The sequence below is a fragment of the Ambystoma mexicanum genome, chromosome 6q (assembly GCF_040938575.1).
Source record: "Ambystoma mexicanum isolate Mex_15411 chromosome 6q, UKY_AmexF1_1, whole genome shotgun sequence".
Taxonomy (NCBI): domain Eukaryota; kingdom Metazoa; phylum Chordata; class Amphibia; order Caudata; family Ambystomatidae; genus Ambystoma; species Ambystoma mexicanum.
In genome coordinates, this window is record NC_090937.1 from 1,223,533,173 (window position 1) to 1,223,551,513 (window position 18,341).

General features: G+C 45.0%; 1 protein-coding gene and 1 pseudogene across 8 annotated transcripts in view; one reads left to right on the plus strand and one right to left on the minus strand.

The window, feature by feature from the left end:
- Positions 1-18,341, minus strand: part of PCDH7 (protocadherin 7) — a 1,155,179-nt gene that overhangs the window by 1,090,629 nt on the left and 46,209 nt on the right. The gene's annotated exons all lie outside the window — the stretch shown is intronic.
- LOC138516588 (serine/threonine-protein phosphatase PP1-alpha catalytic subunit pseudogene) lies at positions 6,562-8,389 on the plus strand (annotated as a pseudogene).

Genomic DNA, 18,341 nt, shown 5'->3' on the forward strand with positions numbered 1-18,341 from the left:
GGGGTCATTACGACCCTGGAGGTAACCATGCCGCTATTTGCGGCATGACTACTCCCATTCTGGGTACCGGGTCCGGGTTCATGGAATGGGGAAATACCGGGCCATTCTGACCTTGGAGGGCCCGGTATTTCCCCATTACAGGAACCCAGACCCTGTACATCCCCATTCCCATTCGAGCCCCCATAGGGCTCAATGGGAATGGGGAGGATGCAAACAACGGGCCTATTAATGATGGGCCCGTTGTTTGCATCCTGGTCAGCTCGCGGGACCCGCTAACATGCCCAGTAAAACCAGGCGTCCTTAGCGGGTCCCGCGAGGATACCTCGTAATGAGGCGGTAGGGGGTTAACGTGGCCGGCAGCTCTACCGGCCCTGTTAACCCCCTACCACCAGGTTTGTAATGACCCCCATTGTATTATTTAGGTCTAATCTTGTCTTAAAATCACCACCTTCATGCCTCTCAGATTTGAAACTAGGTCCTCTATAGTTTTGTCGCAATAATCCAAGGTCAACTTGACCCTTGTTCCAAGCTTGACAATGAAATAATGTAATGCGTGTTGGTTCATTCATTTTATATCCTCAAAGAGGGAATTCTCGTGTGGAACATGGATCTATTGGATAGGTTGGACCAATTTCCACATCCAAGCTCATGCCCAAAGAGCTCAGCCCACGTTCATACCTTAATGTCGCCATTGCAAATTACAGGAGAAGAGTTAGAACTTTCCTCCACAATTTACCTTCCAATCACGACCAATTCAAGTTCTGGCACTGCGATTCCACGCCCATGGTGTATAAAAGTGATGGGATATCTTTACCCGTATAAAAAATGTAGCATGGGGACTAAAGAAAACCTACAATACTTGCATTTCAATCTTTTCATTTGGCAAGCGAGGTGATCTATGTTCCCCTTTAGTCTATTTTCCACAGACATAATGTTAGGATGTGTTGTAAAAATGAATCCTAAATAAATTACTTCTTTAAGCACATTTATTGGCTGGTCGTTAAGTAACCACTGAGCCCTAAGTGGGATTTTTTGTACGATTATTAAAATTCAAGATCTTAGATTTAACTGTGTTGATAATCAGGTTGTTTATCTCGGCATAATTTTACAATGCAATTACAAGCCTTTGTAAACCCTGCAGCGTATAATCTATAAGGAATATATCGTCCGTGTATGTGATCCAATTAATTTTCCGAATACCAATCGTAGGGCTGAGGAGTCCCTGATTCTCCAATGTCCCCTTTAAGTCAGCCAGATAAAGATTAAAGCGGCTGGGACAAGAATGCACCCATGCCTCTCCATTCTTATTAGCCAGATGTCCTTGCTCATCTAATCTTACCTAAATAGTAGAGGTGTCAAGGGGATAGACGATTATTGCAACCAGACTGGGAGGAATGCCCCAAGCTCTTAACATTTCCCATAGGCGACTTCTATTTATAGCGTCAAATGCTTTTGCAATGTCTATTACGGCATAATGCAGGGGAAGGTTGCTTGCTCCCCAAGCCTGCTTGTGGCAGATATCTACTGTAAGCCTATTTAAAGCCTTAGAGAAGCCTTTCCTGAAGCCTCTCTGTTCTCTGTCTAGTATGTAATTGCTCTCAGCCCGCTACTCCCACTCCATCAAAACCGCTTCTGCAAACAGTTTACTGTCTGCGTCCAGAAGGGCAATAGTAGTTGACAGGATCTGCCCTATCACCCTTCATGTAAATTGGATTATAATTGCATTACTCCAAACATATGGGCATTGCCCCATGTGGACCACATTCTTAAACAATGAAGAGAAAACCTGAGACCATAACGCTATGTCTGCTTTAAATATGACATTTGATAATCTGTTGGGTCCTGCCGCTCTTGATTTAGATGAATTCATTGTTAGCTCACTAATTAGGTCTCTGGACACATATATTAACCACAGTCCACTGTTGTAACCCTCTCTTTCCACATTCTCCTGGTTACTATACAGATCTTTAAAGTGAGTCGACCAACATAATTCTGTCACAAAATTATCCTGTGACTGAGCCTGCAACACCCTCTCCTTGTTTATTAACACCCAGCAATTCTGAGCATTTTTTGCTGCTGTCTCCAACATTAATTCCCCCTGCCTTTTTTATTTTGAGAAGGTATTCATATAGGTTTCTATAGTTTGACAAGTTTCAGAAACCTTTATTTAACTCAAAGGGGTTTGGAAACTGCCTATCTCACCCTATCTCTAGAATGGGATTATGCTTGACCATTAAATAATGACAAATAGATCCAAATCAGTCTGGTCAAAATAAAAAGGTCTTTGCTAAGAAAAGCCTAACCTTGCCCTCCTTCTTAGAACTACAAATGTGTTGTGGGAATATTTAAAATAAATACAGTGTGTCAAAAGAAATGTGAGAATGGCTTCAGTACTCACTCTCTTCCCCATGTTCAACCCCACAGGGTCTGGAGAGTTACTTAATAAACAAATGGTATAAGGATGGCACAGTACTATTAGTCTTGCACACTTTGGCTTACTGGTACAGTTCAACAGTTCTGGTCGTTCAATCACTTCCTTAGGCTTCACCCACCTTGCCATCAAATATTCAGTTCATATGCGTTCAATCCCTCACAGTTCTGCGCAGAATTCCCTCTGCCAGACATGAACCTGCCTTGTTTCACTTTAACACACATTCTCTTACAGTTCTGTATAGGCTTCCCTCTGCGGGCTCGAGCCAGTCTTGTTCTTTGTGGTTTTTCCCTGCCCCACGTTTTTACCCAAGATAACTTTCACTGTCAAATACTTTTCAAAACGGCAAGGAATTTAAGTAGGCCTCAGCATGACCAATTCAACCTCTCCTTCAATACTGCTTCAATTCTCAGTCTTCTCTTGCAGCACCAATGCCTATTGGTACTTGTATTTTTATTCTCTGCAGTACCAATGCCTCTTGGTACCTGTAGTTCTTTTTCACTTTCAAATGCCTTCTTGACTTAATCCAACATTCTTATAATTTACTTTTCCCACTTTGCATGTCTCACATTTCACATAGTTTATTGTCCTCTTATTCAACGTTCTTTCCTTTGATCTTCGCTACCAATATATCTCATAAGTTCATAACATTCGACAGAGACTTTCGAATGTGTGACTTCCTTGTGCAGGAACACTCTCCTACTTTGTATCTTTCACTTCTAACAATTGTCGTCTTCATTCGCATTTTACTGGGCCAAGCGTATCCTTCAAATTTCCATTTCACAGTTACTTTCCCTTTAAGAACAACCAGACTTTTGTTGCCCTCGATAACTCACTGGTTGGGTTAAATGTACTTCTTTCATCTTTCACTCGCAGCTTAAGGTCGTTACCAGCTCCTCCCCAAATCTGTCATTCACCCAGGAGGATCACGGGTCACTTCCTGGCACTCTGAAGATTTCTTTCCTCCACTGGCACGGCTCTGCTTGTCGGCTTCCCGAAAGCTTGGAAATCTTGTCTGGCTTTCTCTTGCACCTCTCATTTGTTGAGCAGCCTGTTGGCCTTCCAATTCCCACAGCCTGGTTCGCCTTAACCTCGGAAGAGCTTTTCCTTCTCTTACACAGCCTCATGCAAAGTGTGCTTGTGCGCAAAATGTTTTATTTGCACAGGGAGTCCTAGTAAGTGACAGGTATACCTCATTATAGGGATAGGGCCAATGCAAGTCAGTGGAGGTAATCCTTCTGACCTCATTCCTCATTTTCCTTGGTGCAGTACTTCTGTCAAGACAGAGTGCGGAGAAATTATGTGAATTGTAGTTTCCCATACAATAAAAAGGGACAGGGGTTAGGTGGGTTGTGGAAAAAGGGGAATACCATGTCTCACCATTGGGTGCTTCTCCGCCAGTTCTCTCTGACCCCCTACGCATGTGATCCATCTTCGATTGTCCACCCCCAGGGTCGGGATCCAAAGCGATGGCCTTCCCTTGGCCAACTGAGTATGAATTCCCCAGGGAGGGTTGTGAAACACACTTTGTTTTTCACACAAGTATGCGATTAGATATGACTTGTTTTATGAGAAATGTAATGTTTTCCTTAACTCACTTTTTCGATTATATGTTTCAAGGTCAGATATATGTTTATGATTACACTTGTTTGTTTCCCCAGGACATGAAGGCTTTTCAGCTAGTTAGCCCAATTTTAGGGACTATGCTTTCTCATCATGTTTTGTCTCTGTGCCTTTTTAGAAAGACATTAACACATTTATTTGAAACTGATTTCCCTTCGTTAAGTTACAGCACACAGAAATATTTGTGTTGTAATTCCAACTGTATCTTTTCCTGTGTTTATCACATGTGTTTTACTTTTTTCTTCAATTTCCTTCCTAATACAGAACCTGCCATTCTTGATTTTGAATCTTCTTGTTTATTGATTATTTTATGTATGCAGAGCATTACAGAATTACCTTCAGGCAAAAATCCCCTTAATTAAATATTTTAAATAAAATATTATTATTAACAAATCAAGTTTTCACCTTTTAATACATATGTAAGGGCCAAAGCAGGCACTAACCAGAAACCTGATATTTCAGATCTTTTTTGCATAAAAAGTATGATTAGTGAAGAGAATTAGTGAATCTTTTGCTTGAGAATTTTGAAGATGCTTGAAGATGATTTGTATGACAAAAGAATCTACACATATAAATCCCAGCAAAGGTATCTGTTGGGGATTTCAATGCCCGTGTGGGGTTCTCTAATAATTGAACATAGATGTTTTGAAAGGTGTGTTCATGGCAAGAAAGCTGATATCGAAGCACTGGAAGGCAACTTTGAAGGTCAAGAGTGAGTACAGGTCTGAAAACTTGATTCAGAAAATGTCATTGGAAAGAGTCCCATTCACACATAAACCATATTCATGTTTATATGATATAACTTGGATTTACTGAAATCTATTTTTATTTTTTTATTCTTATTAAAATAATCCGTTATTTAACCCCTTGTGGGGTATGAGGATTCAAGTTATACCCTTCCAGACTCACGCCACCTTTGAAGTAACTACAGAATTCCGCTTCAGGTAGCATTGCCTGGCTTGATAAGTCCATTGTTAGCTCGTCATTCCATATTAAGTGGGCAGTTTTGCACTACTTTTGAGATTACAAGAAAACTTGTCTTTCATATCTCTGACTGGATCAACTCTATTGTGAAACACAAACAAATGTCTTTGTTATATGCTTAAGAATGGGGTGCATGCTCGCTGCTGCATACTGCTGCAGACTGTTTACACGTCACTATGTATTCGTCAGAACATGATCTGAAATTATAGCACAGACAATGTGCCAACTACAATGTCTGTTCCCCTAGTATCGGTGTCTCTTCTTTGATCCCAGCTCATGGGAATACTGTCTCCAGTGAATACACTCTACATCACACTGATTTTACTATGCTACACATTTCTCCAAGTTTGCTGGGGCCCGGGCAGATATAAAAGCATACACAATGTGTCAACTGCCATATTCACTTCCCCAGAACCTAACACCTAACACCGGTGTCTCTTCTTCTATCTGTATACTCCCCAGCAGACCGTTCTTAGTATGCTAGATTTTGCTCTGCATTCGCTGGGGCCAGGGCTGAAATCATGGCATTCACAATGTGCCAAATGAAATGTCCACTCCCCCAAGTTCTAGTTCTGGTATCTCATGCCTGATCCTGCTCACATGTATATTGTCTCTAGCCAATGCACTCCACAGCACACATCTCCTAATCTGCTACACTTCACTTTGCATTTTGCAGGTTATGGGCTGATATCACATCATGCATTACGTGCCGAATGCAATGTCCAATCCCACAAATGATAGTGTCAGCATCTCCTCTCCAATCCCGCTCACAGGACAAGCATCTCCAGCCAGAACGCTCCGCAGCATACTGCTCCCAGATTGCAACACTTTGCCAGGGCCTGGGCTAAAATCATGACATGCACAACATGCTGACTGAAATGTCATGTCCCCAGTTCCTAACGCTGGTGTCTCCTCTTCAGTCCCTGATCACTGCAATTGCGTCTCCAGGCAATGCACTCCACAGCAGACTGCACCTCTCTGCCACAATGTTTTCACCCTGTTCACTTTCTAGTCCCTCATGCAACTTGTAGTTTACTTGTGCACTCCTGCTTATATTGTGTGTACATCCTGTTCTATGTCTGGTGTACGCTTTATTATGATATAATCTGATACACAGTTCGACATTTCACTCTTTTCTTTGTAATTTGTGAGAGGTGTTCAACGCTATTTCAGTCAATTGTACAGCGTTGTCAGTGATGTCAGGAGTTAACAGGTATCTAACATTAAAAAACGTTTCTATTTGTGTGTGGAAGTTTTCTCTGGCTCTCCACTTCATGTACTCATGAGAGCTGAGAATAAGGGCAGTCATGTGTTACCCTACGGCCCATTTTACAGACCAATGAATGCCAAATATTATTTAGTAAATGTGAAAGAATCGCTTGTGAAAGCATATTTTGGTTATGTGACCAGTGATTTGATTGTAAATTTGATTTGCAACTCACACTTTGTAATCCAAATTGCGTCTGTGTGGCATAGATGTCAATAAACAAGGTCCGACGAAACAAATCTAGAAATACCTCCACTAGGCTACTTTAAAAAAAGGCATTGGTGGCTACAAGGCCGACAGGTGAGACCATTTCTATGAAAAGCCAAAAAGTCAGACAAGGAAGAATCTCCAAGGGGAGACCTTTCCACAGGCAGATACTTAGGTGGGAAATCCTCCAACCGCCTTGAGTAGTACACGTCTCAATGCCTGGCTCCTTCCTCCCAGATTTCTGAACTTCCTGCTTCCTGCCAGTAGAGCATTTGAGCTGCAGGAGCGATGGCACCAGATACCCTATTATTGCTGCACCCACCCGAGTACTGCTTGAGTTTGACCAGCCACAAATCCTTTCCCTCACAAATAAAATCACTGAAAACACAACCCCCCCCAACTATCCTGCCACCATGGGCGATGGTGAGAAGCTAAACATCGACTCAATAATCAGCTGGCTGCTGGCTGTCCAATGAGATCTCGGCTGGGGAAGAATGTGCAGCTGTCAGAGAACAGAATTTGTGGTCTGTGCCTGAAGTCACGGGAGATTTTCCTGCGCCAGCCCATCCTCCTAGAACTGGAAGCCGCGCTGAAGATCTGTGTTGACATTCACGGCCAGTACTGCGATCTTCTGTGTCTGTTTGAATATGGGGGCTTCCCGCCTGAGAGAAACCACCTCTTCCTTGGTGATTACGTGGACCATGGGAAGCAGTTTCTGCAGACAATTTGCTTCCTCCTTGCCTACAAGATCAAGTACACAGAGAACTTCTCGTGAGAACCATCAATGTGCCACCATCAACTTCATCTACGGCTTCTATGATGAATGCAAATGGCGCTATACCATCAAACTCTGGAAAACCTTCACAGATGCCTTAAACTTCCTCCCAATTACTGCCACTGTAGACGAGAAGACCTTCTGCTGTTGTGGAGCTTTATCTTCTGACCTGCAGTCCATGTTGCGGATCCAGTGGATCATGCATTCCACAGATGGCCTGACCAGAGTATCTTCTGTGACTTGCTATAGTCTGATCTGGATACGGACATGCAGGATTGGGGCGATAATGAGCAGGGGGTCTCCTTTACCTTTGGCTCTGAGGTTGTGGCGAAGTTGCTGCTCAAGCATGATTTGGATCTAATAGGCTAAGTGCATCTGGTTGTGAAAGATAGCTATGAATTGTTTGCTAAGTGGCAGCTGGTCACACTGTTCTCTGCACCCAACTACTGTGGCGAGATTGACAATGCAGGAACCATGATGAGTGTGAACAAGACCCTCGTGTGTTCCTTTCAGATTCTGAAGCCTGCTGAGAAGAGCAAAGGAAAGTACGGGCAGTTCAGTGGCATGAACCCTGGAGGCCGCACCATCTCATTTCCCCAAAATTCCAAGCCAAAGAAATGAGATGAGCAGCACCAATCAAGAACCAGCACAGAGTGTGGCACAGACTAGTGTTGTCACTGCCCTGCCAAACAACCTCCTTCAGAGCCATCTTTCTAGAATACTGTAATTCAGACAATCCACTGCTTCCACACCTTTTTCATTCACACGTGCTGATGTACAGATTCGGGGGGATAAAGAAGTGGATACCCCACAAATATGGCACTGCAGTAGGGCTGCTGTTTTTAATTTGCCCCAATACGTGCTTCTATAGAGATGGTAATTTCTCATTTGTTGGCAGTGGGACTTCTGTTGTACCCCTGCCCAACATCCCATTATATGATAACCCTGATCTTGCAGACTTCATTGTTGGTCTAAATTTAATTTTCTTCCCAGTCCATGGAACACTTAAGTTGCTGTAGTACAGGATTTATGTTTACCTGTATGAGCACCATTTTTTCCTTTCTGTTTCCTTTTAGTTTCCTTTTTTCTCTCCCAATAAACAAGATTTTCTGTATAGAGTTGTGGCCATTCCTTAGGGAGAAATGTGTGGCAAACACCACTTCCACCCCTCCCCACTGTTTTCTGGGTAACTAGTAGTGTGTCTGCACCTCCTTGTAATGCCTAACCCTTGATTTAGATTGCCTAACAGCATCCCTGAAAGTTACTCCCAAAACTTTAACAGAGGATGGTAAATTATGCTTCATATTGGGAGGTGGGTAGTTAAGAATCATGATTCAACCTTACAGGATAGTCTTTTTCAAATACCTTGTCTTGCCTCTTGGTGATGTCATGTGCCTAAGGCCTCCTTGGTGGTGCCTCTCTAAAAATGGGAGCAGATCATAAAGGCAAGTTCCCCATTTATTGGACAGATGCCTGTCGCTCATTGGCTGTAGTTAGCAACTGTTTCAATTTGCAGTCTGAGTCTGCATCATTTTCAAAAGGCATGGAATCTTGTGCCCTGAAAGGAATTCTGTTGGAACTGCTGCATCCCTTGATGTTATCCCATGCAGCATAGCCACTCCTGCTACTTGTAACTGCCTTCTGTTTTTCACTTCTCGCTGTCACTGGAGGCAACCACCCTGCACCAAGTGGCTTTGGACTTTATTGTTTTTAAGATTCACAGAGTCGTTTTTGTTGGACTGGCAGAGTGACTTTTTTAGATTATTTTTTATGAATAAAACTACTCAATGGTTGTTGATTAGAGGACTACAAGACAGAAAATAATGCCATTCACTCAAGTAATGGGGGGACAGTCCACAAAATATTTAAAAGCCATGCATAAAATCTTAAAAGTGGGGCGTGGCTCGGAGATGCCGTGAGTGGAATGGCCTCCTAGGAGCTCCTGATCGGCCCACCACGCCGTTACCGCCACCAACGCCGCCAGACCCCATTATGGAACGAAACTAGAATGACTTATGTATGAATATGTGCCGTGGCTGTCTGCCGAGTGGGACCCCGTTCCGTGGCCGAATTATGACGGTTCAGCAAGTTCTTTCTCACGGATTCACGCTTGTGGCTAAAATGGTGGCCGCGGAGCAGAAACAGAGGAGTACCTCCATGGGGGGGAGGGGCAGGCACACTAAGGCAAGCGAAGCCGCCTGGCACTCCCAGCTCTCCATCCCGCACTGACTCTCCAGCAGCTCGCCTGGAGGCCGCGCACACCGACATCCCGGATCAGCTAGCACAGCCCGGGAGTTCATAGCACAGAAGACTGTGAGTCAACTCAGGACTGCGCAATCGCTATCAGAGTCCGTTTCGGGACTGATGCTCGTCTCTGGCTCAAAGTGCCTCCTAGTCCCAGCTTTCTATCTGGCACGGAGGCTACCTGCTGCTCCCCACGAGAGTGGCCAGGACGGAGCTGCACCTCTGTGGGGGGGTGCAAGTGGAGAATAGCGTGCCCCTGCCTGGGGCTATCAGCCTCTCGCCAGCTTCAGCAGTCCGCGGGCACAGTAATCCCCCACCACCTGAAACACTGCAAACTCGCGGGGTTGCACGGAGTCCTCGTGCACCTCGAAAAGCACACCGGACCAGCACCGACATCCTTGAGGTGAGGAGTGAGGTGGGACAGGGGTTGCAGGCCGGTATTGTTGCACAGAGGATACCCGCTGCTCCCCACGTTATTGGCTAGGACAGAGCTGCTCCTCTGGGGGGGAGGTCCGCAAGTGGAGAGTATCGCGCTCCTACATGGGGCTATCAGCCACTCGCCACCAGGCAGCAACTCCAGCAGCACCCTCCCTCCTACCCATCAAAACTCTAATCCCAGCCGGAAGAACCTGCCACAGCACATCAGCCGCACCACGTTGCAAGCCACGACCGGATCCATCCAGACCGTTAGCCCAGCATTCCGCGGGGCACAGTAATCCCACACCAGCGTGCCTAGCCTCCAGCCACGGTGCACAGAACTCCCAGATCACATCCCATTGGGCCTGAAATACCGCAAACTCGCGGGGCGGCACAGAGTCCTCGTGCCCCTCGAAAAGCACACCGGACCAGCACCAACATCCTTAAGGTGAGGAGTGGGGAGGAGCAGGGGTTGCACGCTGCACGCCTGAATCGATCGCTTCCCGCAACCCTATCAATAGCAGGCCCTCGAAAGAAACCAGCACGGAACGCTATGTACCTAGCCCGTCTAGCTGTAACTACACCCCCAAATTCTCCTCTGCCTGAAAAACCCACCTCCCCTATCACCAGGAACCATTATATTGCACGCCGAGGCCCGCCGCAATTGGCTATAAACATCCGAATGCACACAAGAACCATCACCTCTCGGCACTCGCGCCACACCACACCAACCGGAGGAGGCATCTAAAGAAATCTCCAGAACTCTCCCCCTGTGGCACAATAGCAATAGCCCTACTAAGAAAGCCCGGCCACTGAGACCCATCAGCACCAAGATGTCAAAAAGCGGAAAGGCCTCTAGGCAAGCAGACATTGTCTCCTTACTAGCGAACAGTACTAATGAGAGATCAAGAAAGGGGGACCTACCAGAAGACCCCCCCCAACGCTCCCATGTCAACGGTAACAGCATCAACCCACTGCCCATCCCAAGCGGTCACTAAAGCCTACCTACAGGACCTACTGACAGCCCTGACCAAAGAAATTCAAAAAAGAACAGAAGAGGTCACGAAGAAAATTAACTCTCTGGACGGGCGGGTGGGGGAAGTAGAACACAGAGCAGCCGAGCTTGAAGCCAAGGTCTGTACCAAACATTTGAAATCGATCAAGCAGGGGAGTTGCTAGGTCTGGAAAAGACCCGGGGCTAAGCTGATGTCGGAACTGTTGGGACTGGGGGCTAGCTAGCCTTTTGGCTGTAGCTCCTGAGATTCTATCAGGGGCTACAACCAAAAGATCAGGGGCTATAGCCCCCTTAGCCCCCCACTAGCAACGCCCCTGCGATCAAGACAGGGACAGGATCGTGGCCTTAGAGACAAGATGCAACCTCCTAGAAGCAAAACAGGAGGACGCCGAGAACCGCTCTCGGAGGAATAACATCCACCTGCGATGGATCTCATCCTACATCCCAGATGCAGAATTAAAACGCTATGTCTCGAACCTACTCAGATTTATAATTACACTTCCAGAAAATGCACCCTTGGAGCTGGACCGGGTACACAGAACCTCCCTGAGACGGGTATCTACATTCCCACCGGATGTACTAGTCAGAATCCATTTCTATCTACTGAAGGAAGAAATTATGCGCAAGGCGAGGCAAATGCACCAGATTACTTTCCAGGGTTCCATAATCTCGCTCTATCAGGACCTAGCCGCCTTCACTCTCCAAAAGCGGAAAATCATACGACCTCTAACGGAATGGTTACGAGACAGGAAAATCCCGTATCAATGGGGTTTCCCGACCTCAGTCAAATTTAAATAGGAAGGAGCTCTAAAGGAAATTCACACGCCTAAAGAGGCGGACAAATTTATGGGCCTCAGAAAATCTGACGGGGAGTCAGAAGCAGAAGAAACATCCCGCTCCTTTCGGGAAAAGCCTCCCACAGGAGAATGGTCGAAAGCAGGCAGGAGACGGAGACTTCGAGGTCCCCCTAAGAAAGACAACCTTCCGGCCTGACCAATCCGACAAGACATAAACTGAGTTCTTGCACTCCAATCTTGGGCTATTACCCTGTTCAGGTAGCCGCTCTAAAAATGAGGCACATCCCTTAGTTCACAACTACTCAAAACCCTCATGGGGAGGAAGCCTTCAGAGACATCTACTCTCATTTTCGCCATCAGTGCGGGAGCAAGGATGAGCTCCAATATACTTCAGATCAGCGGCCCAGTTGGCCATCGTTAGGCGCTGTGGTGCCACCAGTTCCCCAGTGGCAGCAGGACAATGGTTCTACTACCAGTTCAAGTTGGGGGGGGGGGTTAAGTGGAGGGATAAGTTATCATTGCAGTCAATCCAATGCAGGACATGCCAAACCCCACATGTTCTGCCCTTACAATCATCTTTGCAGCACATCGCACCAGCATCTAAGCTTCCACCAGCCCAACACAACAAGCGATCTCCGCTAACAGAATCTTGTTCCCGGAGAGAGGGCACGGGCCACGACACACCTGACGCTAAAATGCCTCTCCAATAGCTGATACAAGTGAAATAGTGATACTCACGTGGAATGTCCAAGGCCTGAACTCGCCAAGAAAGCGTAAATCAGTAGAACACAGACTGAGCCAACTATCGGGAGACATTGTACTGCTCCAAGCAACTCACTTATTGCAGGAAGACGAATCCCGAGTGAGATTCAATAGATATAAACACAGAGCATACTTCGCCTCCTCTGGGAAGAAGAAGAGAGGAGTAGCAATTCTACTAAGTGACAAAGTTCTGCTATCCAAAATTACCATAAAAAGAGACCCGGAAGGCCGCTTCCACCTTCTGAAGGGCCTATTTGAAGAACTCCCTATTACCACTGTCTCAGTTTACGGCCCCAACACATCTCAGGCCAGCATCATCACAAACCTAATTCCAACCATTCTGGCTTTTCGCGAAGGCCACCTAATCATGAGTGGAGATTTCAACCGCATGCCAAACCCACAAATGGATAAAACACTGCCACCTATGAACACAGACTTCGCGCATGCACTATCAATAGCCAAACTGCTAAGAGAAATTGAAACTGTCAATGCATTGAGGCTATTCAATGGCACCTCAAGGGACTACACGTACCACTCCTGTGTACATAAAGGCTTCTCAAGAATTGACCTTATACTAATAGCTGGAGTCCTGTTCCCATGTCTTAACAACGCAGAAATCCACACCTGCATGATATTGGATCACGCCCCAGTATCCGCGAATCTGGTCATCTCAGGCCAAAAACAGCCAGTGCAAAGGCATTGGAAACTTAACGACTCATTGCTATTAGATGAGTGCATCCGAAAGGGAACTGAAGAAACTATCACCAACTATTTCAAAGAAAACACGACGGAGCAGTCTCCCATCAACATCATCTGGGACGCCATGAAAGTCAGAGACACACTGATTAGTGCCGGGCGGAACAGAGAAGAGTCTCGAATATCATGGCGGCCAAGCTGGAGGGAAAAGTAAGGCAATTAGAGAGCGAACTGAAAGCAAACAACTCCAGAAAAATGGAGAGAGCCCTAAGGAAAGCAAAAGCAGCGCTGGAAATGCATTGCGCTGATCGCACAGTGAAAGCATTAGTATTTACGAAGCAATTCTATTACAGCAAAGGGAACAAAGCAAACAAGGTGCTAGCGCAAAAACTGAAAAAAGTCCGTACCCGAAACAATATTTTGAAACTAAGAAGGGAAGATGGAAAAATGCTAAGTCCCATACCATCCCGTGACACATCCCTGTTGGATTCCCTAGAACTACCCATCTCTACTGAAGAAATCATAGAAGCCATCAAATCTCTCAAATCAGCCGCCCCGGGCCATGACGGTTTATCCACAAATTTCTACAACAAATACGCCAGAACACTAGCCACTCAGATGGCAGCCCTATTTAACTCCTTCCTTACCTCAAAGTCAATAACCAAATCAATGGCTGAATCTCTCACAATCCTGCTACACAAACCTGGAAAAGACCCCGAACTGGCTGCCTCCTACCGACCTATCTCACTCCTGAATATCGATGGGAAGATTTTTGCCAAAGTACTGGCCAATAGAATGGGACCAGCCCTACCAACCCTATTTGATCAAGACCAAATGGGATTCATCCCTGGGAGAAGTACCCATGATAATATTAGAAGGATGATCAACATTATCGAAAGTGCCCACAAATTAAAGGTAGGATTGGCCGTTATATCCTAAGACGCTCATAAGGCCTTTGATCTGGTTGACTGGTATATCTGGGCAGTCCTGACGCACATGGGCTTTGGCCCCAACTTTATCACATGGGTAATGGCCAACTATCAATCTCCCACCACACAGCTACGGGTCAACGGCACGAGGTCCAGCAAAATCTACATATCCAGGGGCACTAGACAAGGTTGCCCACTCTCACCCCTAATCTGTGCTCTCTCTATGGAGCCTTTCACCGCAAGAATCAGGCAAAATCCTAACATAAGTGGGTTGTCCGTGGGAGGCCATGAATATAAAATAGCACTATACGCGGATGACGTCCTAATAATGGCAACAAACCTGACATCGTCCCTGGATGCTCTGTGGGAGGAGATTTCAGAATTCGGGGCCCTGTCAGGGTTCAGGGTAAACCTGTCCAAATCCGCAGCATTGCCGGTGAATCTCTCTAGGCAGGATAAAGACACTCTCAGCACATTAATGCCAGTCCCATGGTCCACAGGCCCAATCGACTATCTCGGGGTTCACATCCCCAATAACCCAATGTGCCTGTATTATTATTATTATTATTATTATTATTATTATTATTATTATTATTATTTTATTATTATTATTATTATTATTATTATTATTATTCAAGCAACTTCACGCAACTAATCAAAGATCTCCAAAAGGATTTCAAAAGGGGGAAGCCCCAGGAAATATTGTGGTTTGGCAGAATCACAGCCATCAAAATGAATCTGATCCCCAGATGGTTGTACCACTGCACAGTTCTTCCAGTCGGCATACCGGGTCCAGCACTGGCAGCCCTGCAAAAGCAAATCCAAGCATTCGTTTGGGGGGGGGGCCTTGTATTGCCAAACAAATAATGTTGAGGGGGATACCACAGGGAGGTCTGGGAGTTCCGGATCTCGCTAGTTACACTCTTGCGGCGCAACTTTCTCACGCCTTCACATGGGCCCAAGAAACAGACAAACTGAAGTGGACACAGCTTGAAGAATCTTGGTGTCCGACGGCTCCTTCAAACCTCCCACACCTTCCACCCATAAAGCCACAAGCAAACAGCGGACCTCTGCTGGCAACAATATCAACAGTCCGCAGCTGAAAGGAAGCAGCCCGGAAATGGCACACCCGCAGCTCGCTAGGCCCCTTAACTCCCATCTGGAACAACCCTGAATTCTCCCCAGGTCTGTCGGCACTGGGCTTCCGATCCTTGATGGAAGGGGGCTTACATAAAACCAGTGATTTCCTGGAAGCAGGAGCACCCATCTCATTTGAAAGATGCAAAACAAAATTCGGAGTGGATGAAGGGGAGAGATTCCACTACACCCAAATCCGTCACTGGATGTCCCACAGAGTAACCAGGGAGAAATGCTCCAGAGAATTAACAGCGTTGGAATTATCTTTAACAACCCCTACAAGCAAAGGCAGGATTTCAACCCTTTATCGATTCCTAGACAGGGCAGACCCCTCGAAAAAGGAAAGATACATGATCGAATGGGAAAAAGACCTAGGAAAAGAAAATTGAAATCGAGTAATGGGGAGAAATCTGTGCCAGGCTCCACAAAAGCTCACAATGCATTACAAACAGAGAGGGGGCTATAAACTGTGCTACAGATACTATATGACGCCGGCCCAAATCAACAAGACTAATCCAACCACCCCCGGAACCTGCTGGCGAGGATGCCCAACTACCGGCTCACTATTCCACATGGTATGGTCATGCCCGAAAGCGTAAACATACTGGAGAGAGGTAATCAAACACATCAAGGACAAATCGGGCCTCACCATCCCATGGGATCCTGGAATCATCCTTCTAGGCAGCACAGGCGATGGAGCATTCCCAATAGCAGGCCAAATCCCCAGGCTATGTACGCATCTACTCCTAGCAGAAAAAATAGCATTGGCCTGGGTGTGGAAAAATAAAGAAGGCCCTTACGTGGCACTTTGGTGGGCGAAATGCTGGGATATAGTGGTAGCTGAAAGAATCACTGAAACCCAAACAGGCTCCTTGAATAGAGCCCTAAACATTTGGGACCCATTTATGGACTACGCCTCCAAATTCCCGGCTCTCACCAGGAGGCCTCCATTAACCAGATGGCTCCAAAGCAGCCCGCTCTATTGAACCACTGCCTCACACCACAGCGACCCGTCATTCCATAGTCCACTGGGCAAACAAGGACTTGACAGACCACGGTCAGTAGTGACCATTCTGACATTTTGGCTCCCCTCACCCCGGCCCTCCCGAGAGACGCTATTGCTCTGTCATATTTAATTAATGCTGTTCTGCGATTGATGTTATGATCTATGTACTGCTTGTATGTAAATTCAAAATCAAATAAAATGTTGTTATGAAAAAAAAAAAAATCTTAAAAGTTGCTTGACAGGCACTCAGTGCACAGAATGGCACAGATGTGACCAATACTCCATTTACAAAATAAAAGCGCTGCAGAATTCAGTGCAACCTGCAGTTGTTGTAGTTTATATGCTGACATCTGCATGTATTGTGTATTTGTATTAACACATTGTGCATTAATCAAAGCTCTAATGCTAGCATGGTGTTCTACTTTGGAGATCTTGGTAAAGGGAAGATTCTGTCTGAGCATACAACGCCAATGAAAATGAATATTTTGTCTTGAATTCCTAAGTCCTTCTCCAAGATTACTCCAAAATATCTGATTCTGGTAGAGAAGGCCATATTGATGGCAAACAGTCTGGGATGTATAAGAGCTGTGTTCTGTCTATTACGCAATTTACAAGGGTCCAAAATCAAGACCTCCGTTTTGGAGGTCTTCAGTTTAATTAATTGATGGCCATCTGTTTAGTCATAGAGTTAGAGAGTGGAGACAACATTATTACGACCTACTTAATCATATCTCATATGCTGACTTTTTTTTATTTATTTGGTTTAGTTGAGAATATCAACTTTTCAAATTTATTAATTTAACAGAGAGAAAATTTCATTTTTATTACAATAAAAAGAGAAAGAAACTTTTACAAAATAGCTTCGCACAAGAAACAAAAGGCAAACAAATCATTACATATTATATAAAACATATATTAAAAAAGAGAATCACACTTCAAATTATTTCATGAAAAATACATCACCTAAAAGATCTCTAACATCAATGGACAATCTTAACCGTAATCAAATAAAATGCTTCTAATTTCAGTGCGACATATCATTAGATGTAATGTTACAGAAAGAAGAAAAATACCAACGCCACACAGATTGATTATTTTTACTCCTGTATCAACGTTGCATCTAAAAAGGGGACTATAGCCACTCTTACTGCCAGTTTGGTGTTAGAGAAAGGTTTTTGATAGATTTGTGACCTTTCAACTGGACAATGAGAGACGAGAATTTCCTTGAAGAATAGATGATGTCTCTCCACCAGGGCCGGGCACTCAACAATGAAATGCTCCAAAGATTCCCTTACAGCAATGTTTGTACAAAACCGACAATAATTTTGTGTAGATGGAATTTGTTTGCGTCTCACTAAAACCTCCTTGGTCGGCCACAGATTAAATCTAAACCTCATGTATTGTGATCGAATGTACGGCGAAGGACAGGCCACTAAATAGTCTGCAGGTTCTCGATAGCATTTGGAACCAAACAGGGTTGGGTCAAAGTCCTTATAAGAGCAACATTCTGTTTGATTTGTACACCAATCATATTGGAAGATTTAAATCTTTGCTCGACCAGGATTATACATAACCATGTCAAAAGTGACAGAAGCCTCAGACAGAGCTTTTAAAACAAATTGACACCATTGTGAGGGGAATGGCTCAATAGACACCAACAGATAATGCGCCATTATGCTCAATATGTTTTCTGCTGATACTCCCACCAGACATTTCCTCCACAGTGAGCACATATACCAGATGTCCTGAGAGCGTAGGGATGTTAGGCCTAATTAAAACTGAATCATCGGTAGGGGCACTGAACCTGGCAAACTCAAAACCTTTTTCCAAAAACGGCCCTCCAAGATGTACCAATTAGCATGATCCTTAGGAGCCCGTGTCTCTGCTGCATATAATAAAATCAGTGTTATTTTCTGATGATAAAAGGGAATAATATGTTTATAAGAGAATTTACCATACTTTTCGGCTAGAATTTGCACCTCTGATGTAAGTATACGCAGTTTATTATCAAGATCTGTAACGCAACTGTCTTGTTATACCGTTGCAGTAAA